Raw genomic sequence first — 25,565 nt, 5'->3', positions numbered from 1 at the left:
TAGTTATGCAGACATAAAAAGCCCTGCACAGGATAGAGTAACATGAAAGAGCTGCATCAAACCAGTCTTCCGACTGAAGACTCCAACAGCAACAGCCAACTGTTTTCTGTTCTAACCCAAGAACACTGTATCTTTATTAAATGACAAAGCATAAATACATGAGAGACAAAGTATGTATGACAGACAACACAAGTAGCCGGCAGTTCCTTGCGCTATGGCCTACACAGTTGTCAGTTCTAACAGGAGGCGCAGCCAGCAGGCTGTGCACGCAACTGCTGTTGTACTAGCAGACCAGGTGGCTTTTAGTGATCAAATCGAACACAGACTTTACACGCAAACTGTGAAGTGGTGCACACACGGATTTGGCAGTTACAGTATTTCCATTCTTCTACGACATTGGCAGGTATTGGAACTATGATGAAGCTGACACTCAACCCATAAGTGTTCCCTTGCATCGACCTTTTGTTCATACAAATGATTTTAAGAAGATAATGATACTGAGTGTTGCAACATTAGCCCTTCAAGCTGTATACTCAAAAAAACATCCTGAAATGTTAGCCATTGGTAAAATTATATCTATTTCATTTATTTATAACTTCCTAGATGTTTTACATCAGTTTTGGATTGTGACATCAACATGAGTCCACTATTACATACCTCAACGCACTGTAGCATGATTCTGCCTATGTGAAATAGACACGTATAAGATGCAGTCTCCATCGGGGAAGACATCAAGCATGAATGGGTGAAGATGGTTCACAAAACTGTTCAATTAGTCAACAGCTGTCACAGTGCCTTCGATTAGTACCACTAGTATCCCTGAAGGCTGGGTGAATGGCCCCATAACATAATATTGTTCCGACTGGCCTGCGTCCTGTTTGCAGTGCATATTTTGAACAGCAGTTTGCCTCGATAATGACGTGTCTGGATATGACCACTAACCTGATGTACGAAGAAACGTGATTCATCAAATGAGGTGACACATTTCCATTGATCCATTGTCCAATCCCAGTGATCTTCACTGTATTCATAATTGGCCATATTAAGTCAACACAGGTACACTTAGGGGTTGTCTGCCATGGAGCCCCATATTAAACAATATGTGCTGAATGATGTGCTCCAGAACACTTTTGCCTGCAACAGCACTGTACTCTATCATCATATCTACCATAGATCACTGCCTATCCTAGTTTACAGATTGGGAAAGCCTCCAACATCCATATTTTCTGACGAGGTACAGAGGATTAACACCTTGTTGCTTACTTGTGGTTTCACCGTTCTTTGGCCACTTCCCATAGTCCTCAGGACATAAGCATATGAACAGCTGACCAGCTTCACCATTTCTGAGATGCACATAACCAGGTACCAGGCTATAACAATCTTCCCCCTGGAAAAGTCACTTATGTTAGCGGATTTACCCATTTGTGGCCAGTGTGGTCGCTCTGCTTATATATTTTCGTTACTGTGGCGTATGCTCACAATGCAACCAGATGGCATTCAGTCTCACGGTGGACCGTGTCGTAATGTTTTGGCTCATCAGTGTATATTGTGACATTGCAAGTAGGGTTGCTTGCTGTGAATCAGTTGTAAGCCTGTTACACTATTCTTTTATCTATGTCTGGTATGGGTGCATTTCAGCCTTTTATCAGCATACTTGTATCGTCAGCAAGCATGTGAGCTTTTGAAGTGTACTCCAATATCTTTAGTAAACCATTATTTAGGAAGAAAATGGGTGTGGAATGTATTAGAATGAGAGGAGAGGGAGACTTTGAAGAGAACATTATGGATGTAGATTAATGAATCAAATGTAAATGGTGGGGAGTTGTTTATGAGGGGGGAAGGGGAGACGTATTGGGTCAGATGTAGAGGGGGGCGGGGGGGCGACAGGAGCTTATAGAGGATGGGTTCTGGGGCTTGTGGGAGCATGTATTTATGGGAAGGGGGAGGTCAAAGTAGCACAGCAGCCACTGAAGTTAAGCATGTCATGCTGAATGGCCACACATTTGTTGCTATAATTATATAATATATATAAAAATAATCTGTGGTGATTTTGCCCACATAACAGACTGCAAAATGAATGCAACATTTTTTCTCCACTCAGGCTACTATTTATTTAAACTTTTCCTTTGTTTCACAATCAGTTTTGGCTTTCTAAGATATTATCCAGTGGTTATTTGAAAAAAGTTGCATCTTGTGTTTGAGTTCTGTTTTTGTAACTGTAACCCATAGATAAATATTAATTAATTACTCTGGAATGTTACAGGCTACATCTGAACCACAGAAACCTGAAGAGGTACTGGTCTCTGACATGGATGTTGAAAAATGGAAACTGGAAGCAGAAAGAGTCCTTCCCCAATTGAAAGTCACAATCAAACCAGGTTTGTTCTATAAATGAAGTTGATAGTAAAGTTGCATTTTATGTACTAAGTTTCATTATTTTTTTCTTTCTTCTCAAGATTAGATACATATGTTCAGTACCAAGTAAAATTCTACAGATTTAATTATCCTCGCAGAGGAACCAAGAGGATGGGAAAGGAAAAAAACGTGTCTATGTGTAGAAACTGATGGGGAAGGCATTTAATTTTTCTTCTCATTAAAAATAGACTTTTTTGCCTTAAAAAAGGCCTTGAAGGGTCAACGATTCATGTCGGATGATGATGTGCAGCAGGCAGTTACAGACTTCTTCATGCGGCAGGGCAGGGTGTTTTACCGTGGGTATCTTCAACCAATTGCGTCGGTGGAATGGTTGCCTCAGTGCTCACTGTGACTTTGACTGATTGGCATACTGATTCTGGCCTGTACAGTCTTTTAATGGAAACTTTTTGACTGCCCTTTATGCTTGACCATATGGTTTAACTTTCTTTTTTATCAATTCCTAATGAACTTTATTAAGAGGCATACGAGGGTATCATGAATAATGTGAATCATAAAAAAGGAACAAAAACTGTCAACATTTCTTATGAACAGCTGCAGCACTCACGTTACTGGAAACTGTTTCAGACCAGAAAATTTATTTAGTTTGAAAGAATAATTTAGACACATCTTACATATTTTCCATTTGGTGGTGTCTGAGTGTAATAGAAGTGTGATTTTATGTTAAAACTCATATAATGTTCAGAATTATTACTAAAGACACATTGAGGATACTACTCCAGCAGGACATGGAAGAAATAAAACATAAATTCTACGTAGGGTAGCCAAGTGAGGTGATGCAGTGAGTAGCAAATTAGAATTACATTTTGAAGAAATAAGGTTCAAGCCATCATCCAGCCACGCATATTATGGTTTCCGGGGTGTCTGTTAAACATGTCAGATTATTAAAGGGATGATGGCTTCAAAGAACCAAATTCCACTTTATCTGATCAAAATTTCTACATCTGCATGGATACTCTGCCAAACACTGTTAACCACTGTTGCACCAGTTATTAGGAGCTCTTCCTTTGGAGTGGAGAAAGAATCATTGCTCAAACACTTCTGTCCACACTATAGCTGGTCTAATCTTGTCTTCTTGATCTGTTCAGTAGTGACACATAGTGTGTGCTCCAACTGGAATGATGTCATTGTTGATGGAACATTAAATCCAATACTTTCTCTTTTGTAAGGAATACAATTTTAAAGAACAAATATCTCAAAGAAGGAAAGAACAATAACAATTAATTAATGCTAAAATTGTGATGTCTATAACATGTGATAAAGAAAACATGCAGAAGACAAATTTCCCTCGACAGCAGGACAATTTAGAAATAGAAAAAAGTCAAGAAAAGGATTGGATTGACAAATGTTCTCAGCAAAGATTAATGGAAGAAATTCACTGTAAAAAGAATAAAAACTTCAGAAGTTGTGATGGAGGGAAAGCTTTGGAAGTATTTATAATTACAAAGGAAAGTATCTGGGACTTTGCGTTACACTGCATACTGCAGATAAACAATATATGAGAATTCTTTTACTAAATGAAAGTAAGTTCAGCACTGAGGGTGTAGATACAGTACAGGAATGTCTACAGGTAATTATTGGTAGAATAAATGACTACTTGTCTTGAAGATGGAGTGCTGAGTGGTGTATAATTACATCAAAAGTAGAGCTGACATCTTGTTTTAGATTAAGACTTACACATTGGCTTAGAGCAACAAATTTAATCATATAAATGCAAACACTCATCTAGAGTAGTGTACTAGGCTGGAGAGCATGCAGAATTATGAAGGGAGGAGGAGAAGATTGTATGAGTTAAGCAGTGAAAGGATGAACAGGGCTGTAGAATAGTGCAGTTACAGTTCCATGTAAAGGGGGTTGGGGGCTTGATGGAACATGAAAGAGGCAACGAGATGAAAAATTCTGAGAAAGATACTTAAGAAATAAACTAGACTGTGCAAGAGTATGACTAATAATGTATAAGAAAATAGGAGTACAGGTGAACTGCTATTAACAGTTTTGCATGTGCATGCCACAAAATTGTAACTTTCAGCACAAATTAAACTTTTTATGTCCGTAACTGGAAGAGGGACAACACGTGCTTGACGTCAAGAAGATAAGATGAAAAAAAGGTTCCAGAATAGAAGTTTTATTGCCCAGATTGCAGCTGATACGTATCCTGATCACCAGTTTCAGCAAAGTTAAATTGCCATCCTCAGGTAATCGGATACATGAATTATAATGCCACTGTGTGGCCATCAAAAATGTGGAAGTAAACTCACAGAGTAAACACTCCCATGCAACACTAAGTACACTGAAATAGAAACCATAACAGTATCAATAAGGTATGGAGGTGTCAAATACAATCCGCTGCTGTCAGATGTGTGTAGTTTGATAACCAGCCCCATACTCAAGTACTGGAGTACGGAGCTGTGGCTGTGGCTGTGGTGAGGGTACAGAGCAACATGCTCTCGAGGGAGTCTGGCCATGGCTTGCTCTGCGAAATGGAAGGTGCAGCTACAGGTACTTTCGGAGGAGACCGGCTCGGCGACAGACAGGAAGGTTAACAATTAAGGAGTGCTGCCAGTAGGAGACCAGTGGTTGGCAGTTAGTGTTGCACAGAGCCCTCTTCATGGAAACATTAAAGGTATTTGAGACGTGAGATGTAAGGGGCCAGCTAATGTCGTGCTCCCTGCAGACCAAATGTGTGAGCAGGAGAAATGGGGCTATGGGAAGCGGCTGATGCGTACCTGAAACTGGACAGAATGCACTGTGTGTGTGTGTGTGTGTATGTGTGTGTGTCCACAAGTGTAAAGAACTGGGTGAGAATTCAGGAATGGCTACAGTGATCGAGGGAAAGGTGGAGAAATGCAAGGGAATGCAGGAGACAAGTAGGCGGACCAGTAACTCACTGGGTGCAGGTGCATCGTGGAAGAAGAGAGTGCAAGTGCGTGAGTGCATGTACAATAGTGCATGTTGATCCATGGTGGAGTGCATTGAAACATATGGGAGAGTGTTGGCACATGTGGGAGATTTTTATCACACATGGCAGAGTGTTAGGGAAACAAGGAAAGTAGGTAATGCAAAGACTGCATTTTATTGGTAGAACCCTTAGAAGATGCTACATGTTCTGTAAAGAGAGTGCCTACACTACGCTTGTCTGTCCTCTGCCAGAGTATTGCTGTGTGGGATGAGATCCTTACTAGACAGGATTGACAGAGAAAGTCCAAAGAAGGGCAGCACTTTTTGTATTATTGCAAAATAGGAAGGAGACTCTCATGGATATAACAAGCAGGTTGAGATGGCAGTTATTAAAACACAAGTGTTTTTCATTGTGCTGAGATCTTTTCACGAAATTTCAGTCTCCAACCTTTTCCCTCTGAGACCAAAACTATTTTATTGATGCCATCCTACATTGGAAGATATTAATTAAGAGAAATCGAAGCGCATTTGGGAGATTTAAGTGTTCATTTTTCCCACATGCTCTTCAATGGTGGAACGGTAGAGAAATAGTCTGAAGGTGATTCTGCCAGGCACTTAAGTGTGATTTGCAGAGTGGTCATTTACATGTAGGTCACAAGAAGAGACATGCTTGTTGCATAAGATATGCTGTCCCATCTGTAGGGCATGGGGGCATTGTCACTGTACAGTGCAGCTGGGCCAGGAAGCAATGCCATGGTTCAAAACACTGCAGCTGCATTCCCGTAGCTGAAAAAGTTGCAGGAGCAATAGTTGTAGTGCTGGAGTAGCTATGGTGGTCATGGAGATGAGAACAGTGTGTATGAAAGAAAATGCCACCCACATAAGCCTGTTCCTCATTGCCACTTGTATTTCTGTGATTGCAATGGAGTCAACACACTTATTGTTATGCCTCTGGTAATGATGAGTATTGCTTTATTATATCTCTGAATGGAACATAACAACAAAGTAAGAACAACGAGAAATAAGATTAACACTGTATCCACCAATTGGATGTTCTCCGAGAGGCTATGTTTGATCACTGAAATAGTAAATTCCCACAGTGTCCTTAAATACCAAATCCCATGAGGCAATGGTCAGCAGTGACCTTTGGTAGCATCTGGTGATGGCTGAGCAGCTCGGAGAATGTAGGATAGTTAGCGACCAGTGAGGCTGTGGTTGACAAGTGAACAGCAGCCGCATAGTGATGGTGTAGGAGCTCGTGGAGTGTGTGGAGTGGGACCCATGAAGTTGTGGCCAGTGGCAGATGGCAACTGCTCAGGGACACAGCGATTTGACTCGGAAATGTACCACAGGCAGAATCGTTAGAGGCTGTGGTTGACAGTGTTGACAGCTTGGCTGCTCGTGGAGATGGCTGGTGTCCAGGACTGGAACTCAGCAGAACTCTGCGGGCTATGCACTAGACAGCTGGTTATAAGCACATCCACTGGAAGATTACATGATTATTTTCTGGGCAGCCTGTGACTGGCATAGAAAAATAGTTCTGTAATTGTGATGCAGCCTTGAGCGATGAGGGTGCTTCGATATTGTGTGGAGCTTTTTGTAAGTCTGCAGGTAAGTATGCTTATTTATATCAGCAGTGGACATGAAGTCTCTAGTGTTCCTTACTAGCCATCACATTTTGATGAGACAGTCACCGCCAGGCTGAATGTGTTACGGTACAACCAAATTTCCAAGGTGTATTGCACCAGGATATCATAGTAATTATGCTTGCCAACAGTGGCTCCACTACAAGCCAGAGGGCTGAGCTCCAGAAGAGAAATAAAACTTGACATGTGAGTAAATCTACAGAGGAACAGAGAGTCCAAGTACCATGTAGAAAGAAAAATGGAGCTAAAAACAAAATGCAACCAACATGATTGCTTGAACTCTAGCATGTGGAAACAGAGCTTGGTGTAAGGTGAATACCATGTCCGAGGTATTTGAAATCAGTGTAAGACCTAATGGGCTTGGCTTATTGCTGCTGACAGGTGAACACCTGAGTCAGTGGACATGTGTGTACAATGCTTCCTGTGCGCTGTCTGTGACAGTTTACAGTATTACTCTGCCACAAAACCCACACAGATCATCTGCTTTCAAGTCCATGTCCGCTAGTGGGATTGCTATATCCCTCCCCCCTGAAAGGACCGTATATGGCTGAAGATGGCCTCATTTCTGATCTGACTTCCGTCACAAAATCAAGAGAGGGTGTGAGATTCCCCATCAGGGGATCTATCCCGGAAGTAGGCAATACTTACGCGGCAGATGCCTACAGAGTGGTGGAAGATTGCAGTGACTAGTGTAATGGTTGGTCTCCCTGCATTGACAGGGGCGAAGACTCATCTGTGGGCAAGTAGGAAAAGGAGGGCACTGGTTTCATTTCCATGGGCTCTGCAGCTGTAGCCACAGGGGCAATCACTGCCTGCTGGTAGAGGGTGATATGCCCATTCCTTCAGCTACATCATACAAGGGCCCTGGTGCAGGAGGCATAGATCCTCACACTGTAACGCAGCAGGAATGACTACTCTGGGAGAGAGGTCTTCTGTAGACAACAACAAAACACTGTCAAAAACAGGGAGCAGGAGCTCCAAAGCCTTATCCGAAGTGAGCCCTGTTGAATAAACTGAACCACCTGCCGGAGAACTGTGTTGGCAGCAATGGCCTGCACTTCAGTATCAAGATGGAAGCAAAGCAATTCTTCACAATCAAAGTTGGGAACAGCACCCACAGGAAGGTGGCACAAGGCATCCGCATTGCCATCCTTAGATGCAGATCGAAAATGGATTTTGCAATTGTAGTGAGACAAGAACAGCATCCAGAATTGTAGACGGGGTGCTGCCTTGTCAGGCAAGGAAGTGTGAGGGTTGAATAAGGAAATCAAATGTTCATAGTCAGTAATAAGGAGAAACTTGGAGCTACACAAAAAAACATGAAATTTCTGGATAGCGTAGACTATGGCAAGAGTCTCTTCTTCCACCTGAGAGTAATGGTGCTGTGCCAGAGTGAAAGTTTTAGAGGTGAAAGCAAAAGGTCATTCAGAGCTGTCAACATTTTGGTGTGCTAGGATCACACCGAGGCCATGCTGTGAGCCGTCAGTCACCAAAACAATGTGCTGGTCTGGAGAGAACGCAGCTAAAGAAGGGGCTTTTCAACATTTGAAAAGCACTTTCACAGTCCGGGTTCCAGAAAGACCTTGAACCCCAAATAAACGATGGAATGTTGAAAAAAAAACTGAGATTTCTCGAGGTTGTACTGCAAGTCTGCAAACTGTAAAACATGAAACTAGAGTATGCAAATTTTTCTAGTGATTGGCTGTGGAGGAGCCCTTGACAACGATATCATTCAGATAGTTAATACAATCTGAGACAGGAAAAATCAGTTACTCTAGAAATTGTTGTAAAATAGCAGGGGCTCTGGCCACACCAAAAGGGAGGTGCAAATATTGATAGAGACCAAAAGGTGTATTCAAAACCAGAACCCGCTGAGACTCTTCGTCTACAGGAACATGCAGATATGCTTCAGACAAATCAGTTTTTGAAAAGTACTGGCCACCCAATATTTTTTCCAACAGTTCCTCCAGGCATGGTAGAGGATATGTATTCACAATCAACTGTGCATTGATAGTAGTATTGAAGTCGCCACAGAGGCAAAGTTTCCCCAACAGCTATCAAACTACAACCAGCAGCAATGACCATTCACTAGCCGTAACAAGTTGCACCACCCCTAGAGACTGAAGTCTGTCTGAATCTACTTTCATTTGATCTTTTAGTGGTATAGGAATAGGACACAAACGACAAAAATGAGGAAGAGTGATGTACTTCAAAGAAATATGGCAGAACAATTCGTGGCACGCTCTTTACCTTCCGAAAATAAGTCTAAAAGCTCCTCACACAGTGTTTCCAGTTGAGAATATGGTACCTGATCGGTCACAAGGTGAGCTGCATCGGTGATAGAAAATACAAATGCCCGAAATGCGTCTGTCCCGAGCAAGTTCTCAACACTGGATTCAGCAACCACCAAAAATGTAATGGAACAAACCACTGACTTGTAAGAGGCAGATGCCACAAATGTTTGTTCTAACTGACCAGCTTCCGTGTGACTGGTGTTAATGGCAGAAAGCCTAAACTCACATAGGTTTGAGACTTCAATAATGCCACTGCAGCACCTGTGTCACCTTTAGCCAAAGCACTTGGCAAAAAACACTTAACTCAATAAACAAATTGGGAGAAGTCACAAGCATTGGAGTCAAACTGTTTGCATCCGTGTCCATATACTGAGAAACCTTTGGTTAACGACACATGGAAGTGATGTGGCCTTTCTTCTGGCAAGCCTTACAAGTAGCTGAGTGCTTAGGGCACGTCAAACATTTGTGCTGGACAAAACGGAAAGGACAACACAGAAACAGAGAATGGTGATGCTGACGAGGTGGCAGTTGCAACTGCTTGGACCGGTGTTGGTCTGCTCGGCGCTGGACCTGCATATTTGCTGCTGTCGCTGCTGCTTCTTCATCCAAGCTGTCTGTTGTCCTAGTGGGCACGTCTTGTGGCACTACTGCCACATCACCTCATGCTTCAATTTGGTTGTCCACTGCCCAAGAAACTTCAAAAGATTGTGCTGTTTGCAAAACTTCTGGTGCACTTCCTTGTCTGGAGCTAAACAGATAATTGCATCATGCACCATAAAGTCTGTGTAAGGGTCTTATGGGTATAAGTAACGAATTGACACTTAGGGCTAAGGCCATGAAGTTCAGCTGCCCAGGCCCTGTATGATTGGTTTGGTTTCTTGCTGCATCGCTAGAATTCAACTCGCACTGCTATGACATGCATTTGTTTGCAGTGGTGTTTGAACAATAAACTGCACATGTGATCAAGAGCTGCTGGTTCTGCTGCCAGTTCTTTTAAAGGGCAAGTTGACACAGTAATTGATACACCAAAGATGGATCCCCGAGAAGAATAAGACTGCACAAATTTGAGTCCCTTGTACTGAAAGTGCTGTGTAAGTCTTTTTTCGTAAGCTTCCCAATCCTCTGCTGAATCATCATATAGAGGAAAAGCGGGTGGATAGACCAGTGGAATGGCCCACTGTCTCTTAAAGGAAGCTGAGAAAGTGGTCACTAACAAAGTAAGCTGTTCAATCAGGGCCAGTATCATCACATCCATAGTGACTAAACCTGAAGAAACCACACTTAAAGACTGCACACATGGAAACCATTTCAAACTTTCCACCAATCATGCAGTAACTAAGTAATACACAAAACTGACCCAAGTAATATGAAAATGCCGTTATTTGTAAACCTTTGAACGATAACAGAAATAAACTTCTCTGGACTCCACTGGTAGCAAGGCAAAAAGAATCATACAGATGGTGCATTACAAGCAATACACAGAACAGCTGATGTGAGCAGTACAAACTAAAAGAACATAGCAAGGGTGAGTCAGCACTGCTCTGTGCATATATAGGAATGAGTCGCCGGTTAAGACACGGAGAAGACTGTGCTGTATGCACACTTCCTACAGGTGGCCTCTAGTAGCCAGCACACACTGATACAGTTGGTGCTTGATTTGAGTACATATGCGTGGTGACACTACACTTAGAGCAATCACATTCACATCCACTGGTAGCATGATATAGCAAATTGTGTAAAAATACAAAATGTTCGGGGATGAATATTGTTTTCAGTTAATACTGAATGAGTGTACAAAGATAGTGGCTAAAAGAATGTCATCAGCGTGTTATGCTCTTAGGGTTTATCATCAGTTTGTAACAGCACATGTCATGTGGTGACTTACTATTCCTATGTACACTGAGTTCTTATCTATAGGATTCTTTTCTGAGAATCAAAAGCACAAAACAGGAACACAGTTTTTTAAACTGCAGAAAACAGCTATGAGAATGATATAGATGTGGCAGTTGGACTCATTGTAAAGAGCTATTTAAAAAATTGGGCATTCTTACTACACCAGGAGAACATTTCTACCAATCTGTAGTGCATACCAGAGAAAACATTGCTAAATGTTTCAGTATCAGTTCAACACATAATCATGAAACAAGAGGCAGTTTGGACTTGCATTTACCAAGGAAAACAAACAAAAAACTCCAAACAGCATTTCCTGTCAGGGAATAAAATTCTGGGATAAATTTCCCAAGGAAATGAAAGGGTTATTGAAATGCATTTTTTCATAAAGGCAACTGAAATATTCTTCATGAGTAGCACATATTCCACAATTGAAGGTTACTTACAGGACTCAGCTTAGTGGTTAGTAATGAAAGGGGATGACTACAACATCCTTCGCATATCAGTACATGATCATCGTTAACTGCTTTTACAAGAAGGTTATGCATCAGGATGTAAAGTCCACGATAGAGAGAAAAAAAAAACACTCCATCTTCAGGCCACAAGTGGCCCATTGGGACCATCCGACCGCTGTTGCATCCTCAGATGAGGATGCGGATAGGAGGGGTGTGTGGTCAGCACAGCGCTCTCCCGGTCCATGATAGAAATGTCTTGTCATTCTCCTGAGTTCAACATCCCATCCATCATTGGGAGAGGCTGAACCAGTCTTGCTGGTAGACAGAGGAAAAGACAGGAAGGGTATGTACAGCCATGCAGTCAGTTTTCCAAACAAACCAGAGTTAGTGCAAGAGGCATAATACCATCTTCATGGTCAAGAAATCATTCACAGGTGTCCTCAGTGTGTGCAATGATGGAGAGCAAAACTATGTTTTATACTAAAAATTATCTGAAGCAAAATATTGTAAATCAAAGAACATTGTACAGTAGGGACAAACCAAATGAGGCAATGCAGCTGTTAAGATACTAACCTCATATTCGAAAGAATGAAATTAGCTTTTTATCGGCCTTTCTAATTTAAGTTTTTCTGCCGTTTTCCTAAATCACGTTTGGCAGATGCCAAGATGGTTCCTTTACAAATACCATGGTAAACCAAACTTCATATCCTCATAAAGCATTCTTATGTATTCTGTGTGTATCTACATTTTGAACTGTTGATTTCCTTTGTATTACAATGTTGTTGTTGTTGTTGTTGTTGTTGTTGTTGTCTTCAGTCCTGAGACTGGTTTGATGCAGCTCTCCATGCTACTCTATCCTGTGCAAGCTTCTTCATCTCCCAGTACTTACTGCAACCTACATCCTTCTGAATCTGCTTAGTGTATTCATCTCTTTGTCTCCCTCTACGATTTTTACCCTCCAATGCTAAATTTGTGATCCCGTGATGCCTCAGAACATGTCCTACCAACCGGTCTCTTCTTCTTGTCAAGTTGTGCCACAATCTCCTCTTCTCCCCAATTCTATTCAATACCTCCTCATTAGTTATGTGATCTACGCATCTAATCTTCAGCATTCTTCTGCAGCACCACATTTCAAAAGCTTCTATTCTCTTCATGTCCAAACTATTTATCGTCCATGTTTCACTTCCATACAAATACTTTCAGAAACGACTTCCTGACTCTTAAGTCTATACTCGATGTTAACAAATTTCTCTTCTTCAGAAATGCTTTCCTTGCCATTGCCAGTCTTCATTTTATATCCTCTCTACTTTGACCATCATCACTTATTTTGCTCCCCAAATAGCAAAACTCCTTTACTACTTTAAGTGTCTCATTTCCTAATCTAATTCCCTCAGCATCACCCAACTTAAATCGGCTAAATTCCATTATCCTCGTTTTGCTTTTGTTGATGTTCATCTTATATCCTCCTTTCAAGACACTGTCCATTCGATTCAACAGCTCTTTGAAGTCCTTTGCTGTCTCTGACAGAATTACAATGTCATCGGCGAACCTCAATGTTTCTATTTCTTCTCCATGGACTTTAATACCTACTACAAATTTTTCTATTGTTTCCTTTACTGCTTGCTCAATATACAGATTGAATAATATCGGGGAGAGGCTACAACCCTGTTTCACTCCCTTCCCAACCGCAGCTTCCCTTTCATGCCCCTCGACTCTTATAACTGCCATCTGGTTTCTGTACAAATTGTAAATAGGCTTTTGCTCCCTGTGTTTTACCCCTGCCACCTATAGAATTTGAAGGAGAATATTCCAGTCAACATTTTCAAAAGCTTTCTCTAAGTCTACAAATGCCAGAAATGTAGGTTTGCCTTTCCTTAATCTATTTTCTAAGATAAGTCGTAGGGTCAGTATTGCCTCACATGTTCCAACATTTCTGCGGAACCCAAACTGATCTTCACCGAGGTCGGCTTCTACCAGTGTTTCCATTCGTCTGTAAAGAATTCGCATTAGTATTTTACAGCTGTGACTTATTAAACTGATAGTTTGGTAATTTTCACATCTGTCAACACCTGCTTTCTTTGGGATTGGAATTATTGTATTCTTCTTGAAGTCTGAGGGTATTTCACCTGTCTCATACATCTTGCTCACCAGATGGTAGAGTTTTGTCAGGACTGGCTCTCCCAAGGCCGTCAGTAGTTTTAATGGAATGTTGTCTACTCCCGGGTCCTTGTTCCGACTCAGGTCTTTCAGTGCACTGTCAAACTCTTCACGCAGTATCGTATCTCCCATTTCATCCTCATCCTCTTCCATTTCCATAATATTGTCCTCAAGTACATCACCCTTGTATAGACCCTCTATATACTCCTTCCACCTTTCTGCTTTCCCTTCTTTGCTTAGAACTGGGTTTCCATCTGAGCTTTTGATATTCATACAAGTGGTTCTCTTTTCTCCAAAGGCCTCTTTAATTTTCCTGTAGGCAGTATCTATCTTACCCCTAGTGAGATAAGCCTCTACATCCTTACATTTGCCCTGCTTAGCCATTTTGCACTTCCTATCTATCTCATTTTTGAGACGTTTGTATTCCTTTTTGCCTGCTTCATTTACTGCGTTTTTATATTTTCTCCTTTCATCAATTAAATTCAATATTTCTTCTGTTACCCAAGGATTTCTACTAGCCCTCGTCTTTTTACCTACTTGATCCTCTGCTGCCTTCACTACTTCATCCCTCATAGCTACCCCTTCTTCTTCTACTGTATTTCTTTCCCCCATTCCTGTCAATTGTTCCCTTATGCTCTCCCTGAAACTCTGTACAACCTCTGGTTCTTTCAGTTTATCCAGGTCCCATCTCCTTAAATTCCCACCTTTTTGCAGTTCCTTCAGTTTTAATTTACAGTTCATAACCAATAGATTGTGGTCAGAGTCCACATCTGCCCCTGGAAATGTCTTACAATTTAAAACCTGGTTGCTAAATCTCTGTCTTACCATTATATAATCTATCTGATACCTTCTAGTATCTCCAGGATTCTTCCATGTATACAACCTTCTTTTATGATTCTTGAACCAAGTGTTAGCTATGATTAAATTATGCTCTGTGCAAAATTCTACCAGCTAATAAAAAAAAGTCCATAGGGGCCAGGTCTGGAGAGTATGTAGTATGAGGCAGCACAGTGATTTAGTTTTTTTGTGCAATAGTCATGCACCAACAGGGATGAATGTCTGGTTGCATCATTTTGATGCAAGAGCCATGAATTGTCTTGCCACATTCAGGCCGTTTCCTTCCCACATTTTCTCACAGGCAATGCAACACATCCCAGTACTACAAATAATCAACAGTCTGTCCCTGTGGTACAAATTTATGATTAGCTAATCTGTCAAAGTCAAAGAAAACTGTCAGCATGGCTCTGACATTTGTTCTGACCTAATGAGTTTTTTTTTTTTTTTTTTTTTTTTGCCCCACCTCATCAGTTGTGATTTTCTTAAGAAACATCTAATTTTCATTTGTGCGACCCAAAAGCTCTTCACAGATAGCAAGGCAAATGTCTTTCTGACTTCATCTTATGAGCTGTGGGACAAACTTGCCAGCAACACGATGCATTCGAAGATTAGTGTCAGAATTTGATGATGTGATCCAACTGAAATGTTACGTTCTTCTGCAATCTCTAAGGCAGTCGGTCTTTTACTGGCTTACACAATTTCATTGACCTTCCTGACATGAATGTCATTAGTAGACATCAAGGGGCATCCTGAACGAGGGTCACCTTTAACTTCTGTCTGGCCATTTTTAAGCAGTGTGAACCATTCGTAACACCGAGTACGGCTTAAGCACTCATCACCATAGACTTCCTGCATCATGTGATGTGTGTATCTAAAAGTTTTCTTGAGTTTCACGCAAAATGTAATGCAGATGCGTTGCTCCTCTAACTTTGCAATCTTGAAATTTGTAAGCAGTGTGACACAACGTTCTGCTCAATATAGCATTGAACAATAACTAGCAGACATATAACAATGAAACTTCTGGCAATTACACATTAAACACAGGCATGTGCAGGGATGCCAGCCACATTTTTTCCAACACACCATCGGCGCAAAATTGCAAGTGTTCCGGAATATTTTAACAGATCTTGTATAATGCATAAAAATTGTTAACTGATTTGCAAATAACAGTGTTCTAAACATACACAAGCTTTATTAATCAAAGCTAAGGGAACTGAGGTGATGTATTCCATCACACCATTCTGGTATGCTCATCTGTTCAACATCATGAGCAATTATTTCTAATAGCTGTTACATAGGACTCACTGAAACATTTTTGTGGCTATTCCAGAACTTCTTTCATATTTTCTAAAATGCATGCTGATTTGTGATTTAAATTACACTGTCTTAGAAATTTAATGTCGAACTATCTTTTTAAGTCTCTTTTCAGTGGCACTACCAGTTATTTTTCCAAAAGTTAATCTCTCATTGCAGTTGCTAGTCTGTTTTCAAATCTTTCAGTATTTCCTTTGTACTGGGTTCTGCCTTCTCATTTTTTTCGATCATGTTTTTCCATAAGATCATTTTTCCTCTACATTACACACAGTTCCTATCGAAATTTCCACTTGTACTATTCCTGTTGATTATCATTTAGTCTTATTCATTCATTGGTATACTTTTCTTTGTTTAATTTGTATCATTTACCTCAATATTTATGCTAATTTATAATCCTCTCTTTTGCGTTCCCTTACACACCATTTTATCTCTAAATCCTTACTATCTGGTGACTGATTCCGAATTTGATTGTCAACATAAAAGTGGACACTAAAAGACTGTCAGATGCTGGCAATATGTTATTTCCTTTCAGATGCAAGTGACTGGCGGTCCCGATTGGAACAGACGCGAAAACATCGTACAGGAATGGAGGATGCTCTCATAAGTGCGCAGACACAGCTGAGTCGTTTGCATACTGATGTGGAACACACACTGGACAAAGTGGCAAGCCGTGAGCACTATTTGAATGCTCAGCTTGAGCCTCTGCTTGTTCAGTATTGTGCTCTTAAGGTATTGTTACTCCAATACATTGCATTGAGCTTATATCTCTTTTCATGTGTTTTAATACAACCTTGCTGTTTGCAGTTTTTGAAAAAAGTGGCCAGCTTCCTTAAGATTCTTTCCTTGGTTATCATCTATAACAACAATGCCTTCCAAGTAGCTGACAAACAATGGTACTGGGGAATCCATTCCTTTAAATATTGTTTGTAGCAGCACTGGTGCTAGCAATTCCTAAGGGTAACCTTTTGTATCTGTAGGGACTAAATTGGGTGTTCACCAGAGCTGCCTTTTGTGGTTCTTGATTCAAGAGAATTTGAAGACATGAATATGCAAAGTCTGTTTTGCAAGAAACCCTGACTACCAGATAGCTTGGTTAAAAGCTTCTGAGAACTTGGAATAAGATAGACATTCATGGCTAGTTAAGCCTTTATCATTGCATTAAAATTCCCTCAGATGTAGAAAGGTTTTTATGGAGGTAGGGGTTGGGACAGATAGATGCGTCATCCATTGGTCAGAAAGTGCTAGTTTCAGGTAGCCACTTGAGCTTAACTGTGAGTATGCCCCCTGTATTGTGAACAATACAGTTTGTTGGCAGAAAAAATGTTGAAACAGCTGATGGTTTCAGAGTTAAACTGAGTCCAGTACCCTGTTGCACAGACCAGTTCCAGGACAAATGTGGGGCCAAATTTTACACACGTCATACCCATTAATTAAAGAGGAGGACAATCTGAAAATCATTTCATTGCACCCATAATGAAGAACCAAAATGTATGAAGGCCTCCAATTCAAAAATATTTTTACATCTGGATGATCTAGTATCAATAAATTTGGTCATCTGGAGATGTGCTTGCATCTGATGTCCTGTTTAACAGGATCTGTTGATTCCCATATTCTTACATCTTCTCCAAGGATAGTGACAAATCAGGAGAACCCCAACATTTGTAGATAACACCTTAGTTATTGTGTTCTATGTGGCATTATTGGCTTGAAAATATAAAATTGGCATACATAATTATAAATGGATTTAAAAGCAAACAAGACAACTCTCTGTGTTTTTTAGTTGAGGCAGTCTTTTCTTATTAACATTCAAACATTCCAGACACATTCCCAGTGTCTGAGATCAACAACAGCTGTATTGATAAAAGAGAGCAAGAATCCATGTCATCCACAAGTTTCTGGACACTGTGGGCAGTTAAATTATTGATGTAAAGTGTTGTGACTTGGCAAGATAGCCAAGCCACTATGATTGGTAGCCGAAAGGCACGTGTTAAGCTCACGCAGGCTGGCGTGAGGTCTGGAACAGTTAACGGAATTGAGTCTAGTAAATATAAGTACGTAACTTCTGGAATACTTAACTTTAATTCATAATTGGTGAACATCGGTCTGACGGTACATGCATCACAAGATAAATAGCAAATGATAATGGTGCCTTGCTAGGTCGTAGCAAATGGCGTAGCTGAAGGCTATGCTAACTATCGTCTCGGCAAATGAAAGCGTAATTTGTCAGTGAACCATCTCTAGCAAAGTCGGCTGTACAACTGGGACGAGTGCTAGGACGTCTCTCTAGACCTGCCGTGTGGCGGCGCTCGGTCTGCAATCACTGATAGTGGCGACATGCGGGTCCAACGTATACTAACAGACCGCGGCCGATTTAAAGGCTACCACCTAGCAAGTGTGGTGTCTGGCGGTGACACCACATTCCTCCCCTGCAAATCGGCGAACAGTTGTGTTATAAGGCTTCTGCCCACCGTGGGGAGGACCCCATGTTGACGTATGCAATGAGGTGGGGAGCCTAACAACAGGCGAGGCTGTGCCACCCGCACCCTGCCATTCAGTCCGAGGGGAGCTAGGAAATGCCTGAAAACCTAGTCCAGGGTGCACGCCAACATGCAGTGTACGCACCCGTAGAGAGACAGGAGGGGCCTCAAGGGTCGACCTCCATCGAGTCGGGGCACCCGACAGGAGAAGACGCCATGTGGTCCGGAGCGGGCAAGAAGTCCATGGCGGAGGACAACGGGTCACGGGAAGCGATCTGCGGCGTGTGACCCAGGGAGGCGCCTGGCGGTTGCAGCGACGCATCCACTGTGGGCGTCGCCCGCGGGAGAACAGGCGGCAGCGGCAGCGTCGCGTCGCCATGGGGCAAAATGGAAGGCAGCGTCGGTAACACCTGGGGCTGAGGCGAGCCAGTAGATGGGTCCCCAGGGCGCTGACCGGACGGCACCGTTGCTGAAAGCAGACGGGGAGCGGCAGATCCCGTGCGACGACAGAGGCGCAGCTGATTGAGATGCCGACGCACCTCACCAGAGGCCCCCAAAACCAGATACATCGCGCGGCCGAGGCAGCGAAGAATGCGCCCTGCGAGCCAACGCCGTGAACCTCGATAGTTGCGGTAGTAGACAAGATCGCCTGGGGCAAAAGCAGCTGTCTGCCGCTGCACAGGAACCTGATGCGGCGGATGTAGCAAAGACATCAAGGTGCGATGAGGGCGACCGTGAAGCAATGCAGCCAGCGAGCGACCATCACGGGGCTGAGAGCGATACAAAGACAAAAAGAGCAATAACGCGTCCTCCCGAGAATGCGACTCTTTCAACTTCAACATCTGTGACTTGAAAGTCCGGACCAAACGTTCAGCGGCACCGTTTGACTGTGGCGAAAACGGCGCGGACATCAGATGTTGAATACCATTGGCCTTGCTGAATGACTGAAATTCTGCGGACATGAATTGTGGGCCATTGTCGGAAACAATAGTCTGCGGAAGACCTTCAATGCAAAAGATAGCGGATAACGCTTGGATGGTGGCAGAAGACGTCGTGGAAGACATCCAGACAACAAAAGGAAAATCACTGAAGGAATCGACCAGAACCAACCATTGAGCATTCCAGAATGGACCAGCAAAATCGACGTGTAAGCGTTGCCAAGGGGAAGTGGCTTTTGGCCATGCAAAGAATTTCCGCGGCGGTGCTGATTGTTGTTCGGCACACACCATGCAAGAAGAGCACATATTCGTAATCGCAGCATCGATTCTGAACCAAGTACAGTGCTGACGAGCAAGTTGTTTCGTTCTCACTATACCCCAATGTCCTTGGTGGAGAAGCCGTAAGACAGAGGACTGTAACGAACATTGGACCACGACCCTGGACTGATCATTATCAGAACGCAACAGCAAAACACCAAGTCGTACAAAAAGTCTCTCCTGGTGAGCAAAAAATCGGCGAACCAACGGATCCGCGATCCGTGACTGTGACAAGGGCCATTGCGTAGCAACAAAACGCAGAACGGTAGCAAGGACAGCGTCGGCAGCTGTGGCTGTAGCTACACGACGAAAATCAATCGGAAATGATTCAACCACGTCATCGGTTTCCGAATCAATGAACATGCAAGCAAGTTCGGAGGAACTGAATGCTCTATCCTCAGCAACAGGCAAACGGGACAATGCACCGGCATTTCCGTGCTTAGCAGTGGACCGATACAAGATATTGTAGCGGTACTGTGAGAGGAAAATAGACCAGCGAATGAATTTCTGCGCTGCACGTGGAGGTACAGGCTTGGTCGGATGAAAAAGCGATGTCAAAGGTTTGTGGTCTGTGATGATGGTAAAGTTACGACCATACAAGAAATCATGAAACTTTGCAACACCAAAGACGAGAGCCAATGCTTCTTTCTCGATCTGTGAATAATGTCTTTGCGCAGACGAGAGCAATTTGGACGCAAAGGCAATTGGGCGATCGTGCGAACCATCTTTGTGCGCAAGCACAGCACCCATCCCGAAATCCGATGCATCCACCATCAACAAAAGGGGCTTCCGGGGATCGAATGGCGTAAGGCAAGTATTGGAAAGCAACGCCGATTTCAACTGGTGAAAGGCGCTTTCGCATTCCGTCGTCCAGACGAACGGAACACCTTTACGGTGTAAGCGATGAAGCGGAGCTGAAATGGAAGAGCCGTGGCGCACATAGCGATGATAGTAATTTATTTTACCCAGCACACTCTGTAGCTGCTTCAAATTCTGCGGCGAAGGCAAGTCTTGTATGGCACGGAGGGGCTCTGGACTGGGATGTATGCCTTGGGCATTGAGGACATGTCCCAGATATGGCAAATCACGAGCAAAAAGCACACATTTGTCCTTCCACAAGCGAAGACCATTTTGTCGCAAGACCTGAAATAATGTTCTAAGATTGGCTAAATGTTCTTCCGTCTTTCTGGAGATCACAATATTATCCAGATAGTTTGCTGCAGTAGGGACTGACACACAAACAGTTTGTAGATATTGCTGAAAGAATGCAGGGGCAGATGCACACCTGAATGGCAGTCGTTTGAATCGGTACAAACCAAGATGTGTGTTAACCACCAAAACGCGCTGGGATTCTTCGTCCACAGGTATTTGCAAGTACGCATGTGCTAGGTCCAACTTCGAAAAATATTTACCCGGGCACAGTTTGTCAAAAAGATCTTCTGGGCGGGGTAATGGAAAAGTTGCAGTCACTAGTTGTGGATTCACTGTTGCCTTGAAGTCCACACAAAGTCTCAATTTTCCGGAAGGTTTTTGCAAAATTACTAAGGGTGATGCCCAGACAGAAGCCTGTACACGTTCAATCACACCTTGTGATTCCAAATCTTGTAACGTTTTTGCGACCTCATCACGCAATGCTTGGGGAACATTGCGCGCTCTGAAAAATTTTGGTTGCGCGTTGACTTTCAGTTCCAAGTGTGCTTTATAGTTCTTAGCGCAACCAAGGCCCGGTGCAAAAATGTCTGCAAATTCTTCACATAGACGAGAAACACTGGCTGAAGGCACAGTCTAGTTCACTGATAGGACCTGATTTACTATAGACAAGTTAAACAACTGAAATAAATCTAAACCAAACAAGTTCACTGCAGAAGCAGAACGAAGTACGTAAAATGACACAAGTTTTGTTTGTCCCTTGTATGTTGCAAGAAGGCTGCACTGTCCTAACACAGGGATCGCTTGTCCGGAATAACTAGTTAGCTTAACATTTGCGGCACGCAACGGAGGTGTGCCCAGCTGTTTGTACGTGTCGTGTTTGAGTAGTGAAACTGCTCCGGTATCGAGCTGGAACGGTATCACTTCGCCGTTGATGTCCAAATCAACAAAAAGTTTATTGTCCTGTTGACAACAAGAGTGACTGTCTTGTGCAACGTGAACGGACACTGGTACAGAATCACTTGTGATTTGACGGGATTTCCGGTGATGTCGACGCACACTATTTGTGGGATGAACACAGTCACTGTTAGAGAGAGTAGCACTGGGCGGAGGGGCATGAACTACATGAATTTCCATGGGCGAAGTGTCGCGAGCCTGAGTATCCTTGGTTCGATTCTGATTCCGGCGTGAAGCAAAGGGCCTGGAATGGTTGTGAGTGTCCGATCGGAGCTTTTTCTGGCAAACACTTTGAACATGTCCTTTTTTATTACAGAAAAAGCAAATAGCCTGGCGTGACGGGCAATTCTCACGCGAATGTCTAGTAGCACACCGCAGGCATGATTTCACTGCATTTGCATGCTGGCACAGGACACGTGGCTGAGAGCCAGGCGGCTTTGGCGCAGCCAGGCGCGAGGACTGTTTACTGTTCCGTGCAGCTCGCTCGGCGGGCCAGTTAACCTGACACACAGGTGGCGAAGTTTCAAATGATTCCTGAGCAAAGTCAAGTGTGTCCTGCCGATCCAATATGTCCATCACTTGTTGAAGGGAGGGATTGACTAGTTTCAAAATCTGTTCCCGTATACGAACATCAGAAACGTTCTGTGCAATTGCATCACGCACTATAGTATCTTAATAAGGGAGTCCACATTGACACTCAAAAGCACAATCCCTAGTAAGGCCTTGCAATGTTGCAACCCACTCCCGATTAGTCTGACCAGCCGTACGTTTTGCACGAAAGAAGGTATACCTTTTCGCAACTACATTGACCGATTCTTGGAAATATGCATCTAATGCGGGCAAAATTTCTTCGTAGGGCAGAGTTGCTACGTCACGTCGGGGAAAGAATTTGACTATCATACGGTACGTAGACAGTCCGACGCAAGAAAGGAGAAAAGGCTGCCACTCATTACCTTGAGTTCTGTAGGCGGCGAGATGGAATCCAAATTGGCGCGACCACTCCGTCCAGCTTTCCAGTGCCGCATCAAAAGGACGAAAAGGTGGTGCAACTGCGTGTTATGGCTGCGGTAGCAGTGGAGTGGCGGCTGCCACATCGTTTTACATGGCATGTTGACCCTGGACGAGCTGTCCAAGGGCATTCAGTAACAGGGTGTCTACGACCCGGGACAACCGGGAGATCCGGGAAAAACCCGGGATATTTTTAGAATTCCGGGAATTTTTCATTGTTTTAGTTTTCAGTTAAATTTTTGTAATTTTGACTAGTAAGAACCGACACACTAACAAAGGATATTACTGTATCCCGCTACTGCAGAATAATACTTCAACAATAAAACATAAACGAGAGAAAAAAACGAAAATAACTTAAATTGCAAAGGAAATGCGCCATATACGACAACGACACAAGTGCTCATGCAAGCGTCTGCCAATTGAAAATGTGTCAAAGGCTTTAGGAAGACTATGCATTGCTTCATAACAACAAATTGCCTCCAATGAGCGTGAAGTCACAACTGTTTACATTCGATTTGTTTTAGCAGTTAACGCGCGGGCTCATGCGCATGCGCAGTAGAGTCACGTTTGAGTAGTAGATTCTCCCGCTTCTGTCAACAGGAATGTGGCTGTTGGCTCTCTGTTGGTTTTTGAACACATTTTAAGTTGATTTCTGAATGAATCATAAGCTAACTTTTGAATGCATGCATAGTGTACATGATGTCTCTGTCAGGAGAATCTTCGTCGCATCTAGAAATAAACTTTCCACAGACAAAAGGGGACGGGGCTATACGAGCTGAGTGGAGTAAAGCCGAATGGATGAATGGCAATCACTGTCTGATTATGTGGCTGATTGGGTGTGCGAATGATCAGCGTTGTTATAATTACTAGCGAAATCCATAGATTCATACTATCAGAATGGAAATAAACAACTGACAGGAATAACAGGTGAGAAAGATTATGTATTATCTTCTCGGTGTGTCCAAGAAAATGAAGTTTTGACAGAAAATGTTTGGCCAGATCGCTACACTAGTAAGGACCAGTAGTACAGTCCCCGGCTACCAGCCGCTTAAGTTCTATTATGGAAGTAACATGGAAAACGTGTTTTACGAACATGTAACAACGCCTAACTGGAGAATAATTGTGGGAGAACTAAACCAGTGATTCTGGCAGGGTTAGTGAAGTTAATCGGCGAACAAATTTTGACAGTGGCAGCAATTGGTGATGACAGGATTGTTTGTTAGAATGAGGACGGAGAAGAAACGAGGACATCACACAAATTATGGAAGAATAAGACGATTCCAAATTTATATAAAAATTTCGTAATACTAGTTTTCAATCTCATGCTAGGGAAGCTGGTGCATATGAATGAAAAGTGAAACTATTTCCTAACATAAAGCTTTTTGCTTGTAGTAGGCCTAATAGGCATTTGATATTGATAATTATTGGATTATATTCTGTCGTGTTATAAAAATGACCATTTGTGCCAAAACAGTCTCGTTTATTTGATGTGTTATAAAATTGCTGCCGTATTAGAAAGGCCTATTTTGTTTTATCTAGCAGACAGTGACAAAAAAGATGTAATCGGATCGAGAAACCACACCAGTCTTGGGTATTATTTGTATTAACAGCTTTTACAGTATTAGATAACTACATTTCGATTTTCCATGTAGCAAAACATTTGACATGGACTCGCATTCGGGAGGACGACGGTTCAATCCCACGTCCGGCCACCTGATTTAGGTTTTCCGTGATTTCCCTAAATCACTCCAGGGAAATTCCGGGATGGTTCCTCTGTAAGGGCACGGCCGACTTCCTTCCCCATCCTTCCCTAATCCGATGAGACCGATGACCACGTTGTCTGGTCTCCTTCCCCAAAAAACCAACCAACCAACCAACCAACGTTTGACAAACTTTGATGAGGTAAAAGATTCTTTCACAGAAAGGAAAACACGCCATGTAAAGCTGTAGTAAGATTAGAGAGAAAAAAATGCTAGGAGCTAAGGTTTGAAGAAATGTGTAATTTCTTGCTTATCTCTTGTCAGTACTGGTTTTATATATCCTATATTTAATTTTATGTCAAACAAAACAGCAAGTTATTAACTAATGGGCAATGAAGAGTTCAGATTTTCTGAAGAGTTCTTGTTCTCTCGATTACAAATAATCCCATCCGCTATTAATTGCGAGATTTTTTTTTTAAGAGAGGCAGGCTGCCAAACCGGCCGACTGGGAGCAGGAGAGGCACCACAGGACATTTCAATTTCCACTCTCCTGAATATAGTTTGGACGTGCAGTAGTAAAATGCTTTATGAAGAGGCATGGAACTGCACTTGGACATACTTAAGACCAAATAATATGTCTTACATTTCCTCGAATACATACGTTTTATGTTTCAGACTTTTCAGAAAGATGTGCGCTACAAGATGAACATATTTTGAAAATTCGATTTTTTTTAGTATTGACCCGGTTCGCAAATGTCGTAGATCCGGGGCTGATGTGCAGAGCAATCTGAGCTATAGTGGGTAGTCTCCACGTGACCCGTGTTTACGTTCAGTGATTTTGCTGTTTCCCCTTCGTTTACTCTCACGTCAAATGAAAACAAAACGGATATCCGTGGCCGGGAGCTATCAAGTGAATTAAAACACATTCACATAATTACTAAAGGCTGAAATATGTCATTAGTTTCAGATTTTATTTTATTTCCACCTTTCTGACAGTCAAGCATTAATCGCCTTGCGGAACAATGAAGTTATTTTTGTCTGTTTGCTAAAGAAATTTGACTTTTGCTAATGTTTTCCGCAGAGGCAGTCAATGT

The 25,565-nt window shown here is 42.5% G+C and overlaps 1 pseudogene; it reads left to right on the top strand.

The window, feature by feature from the left end:
• Window positions 1-25,565, top strand: part of LOC126092909 (intraflagellar transport protein 57 homolog) — a 136,143-nt pseudogene that overhangs the window by 89,547 nt on the left and 21,031 nt on the right.

Source organism: Schistocerca cancellata, chromosome 7 (genome assembly GCF_023864275.1).
Source record: "Schistocerca cancellata isolate TAMUIC-IGC-003103 chromosome 7, iqSchCanc2.1, whole genome shotgun sequence".
In the NCBI taxonomy this organism is placed as follows: domain Eukaryota; kingdom Metazoa; phylum Arthropoda; class Insecta; order Orthoptera; family Acrididae; genus Schistocerca; species Schistocerca cancellata.
The sequence above is the reverse complement of the archived record's forward strand: the minus strand, read 5'-3'. Positions and strand labels throughout refer to the sequence as shown.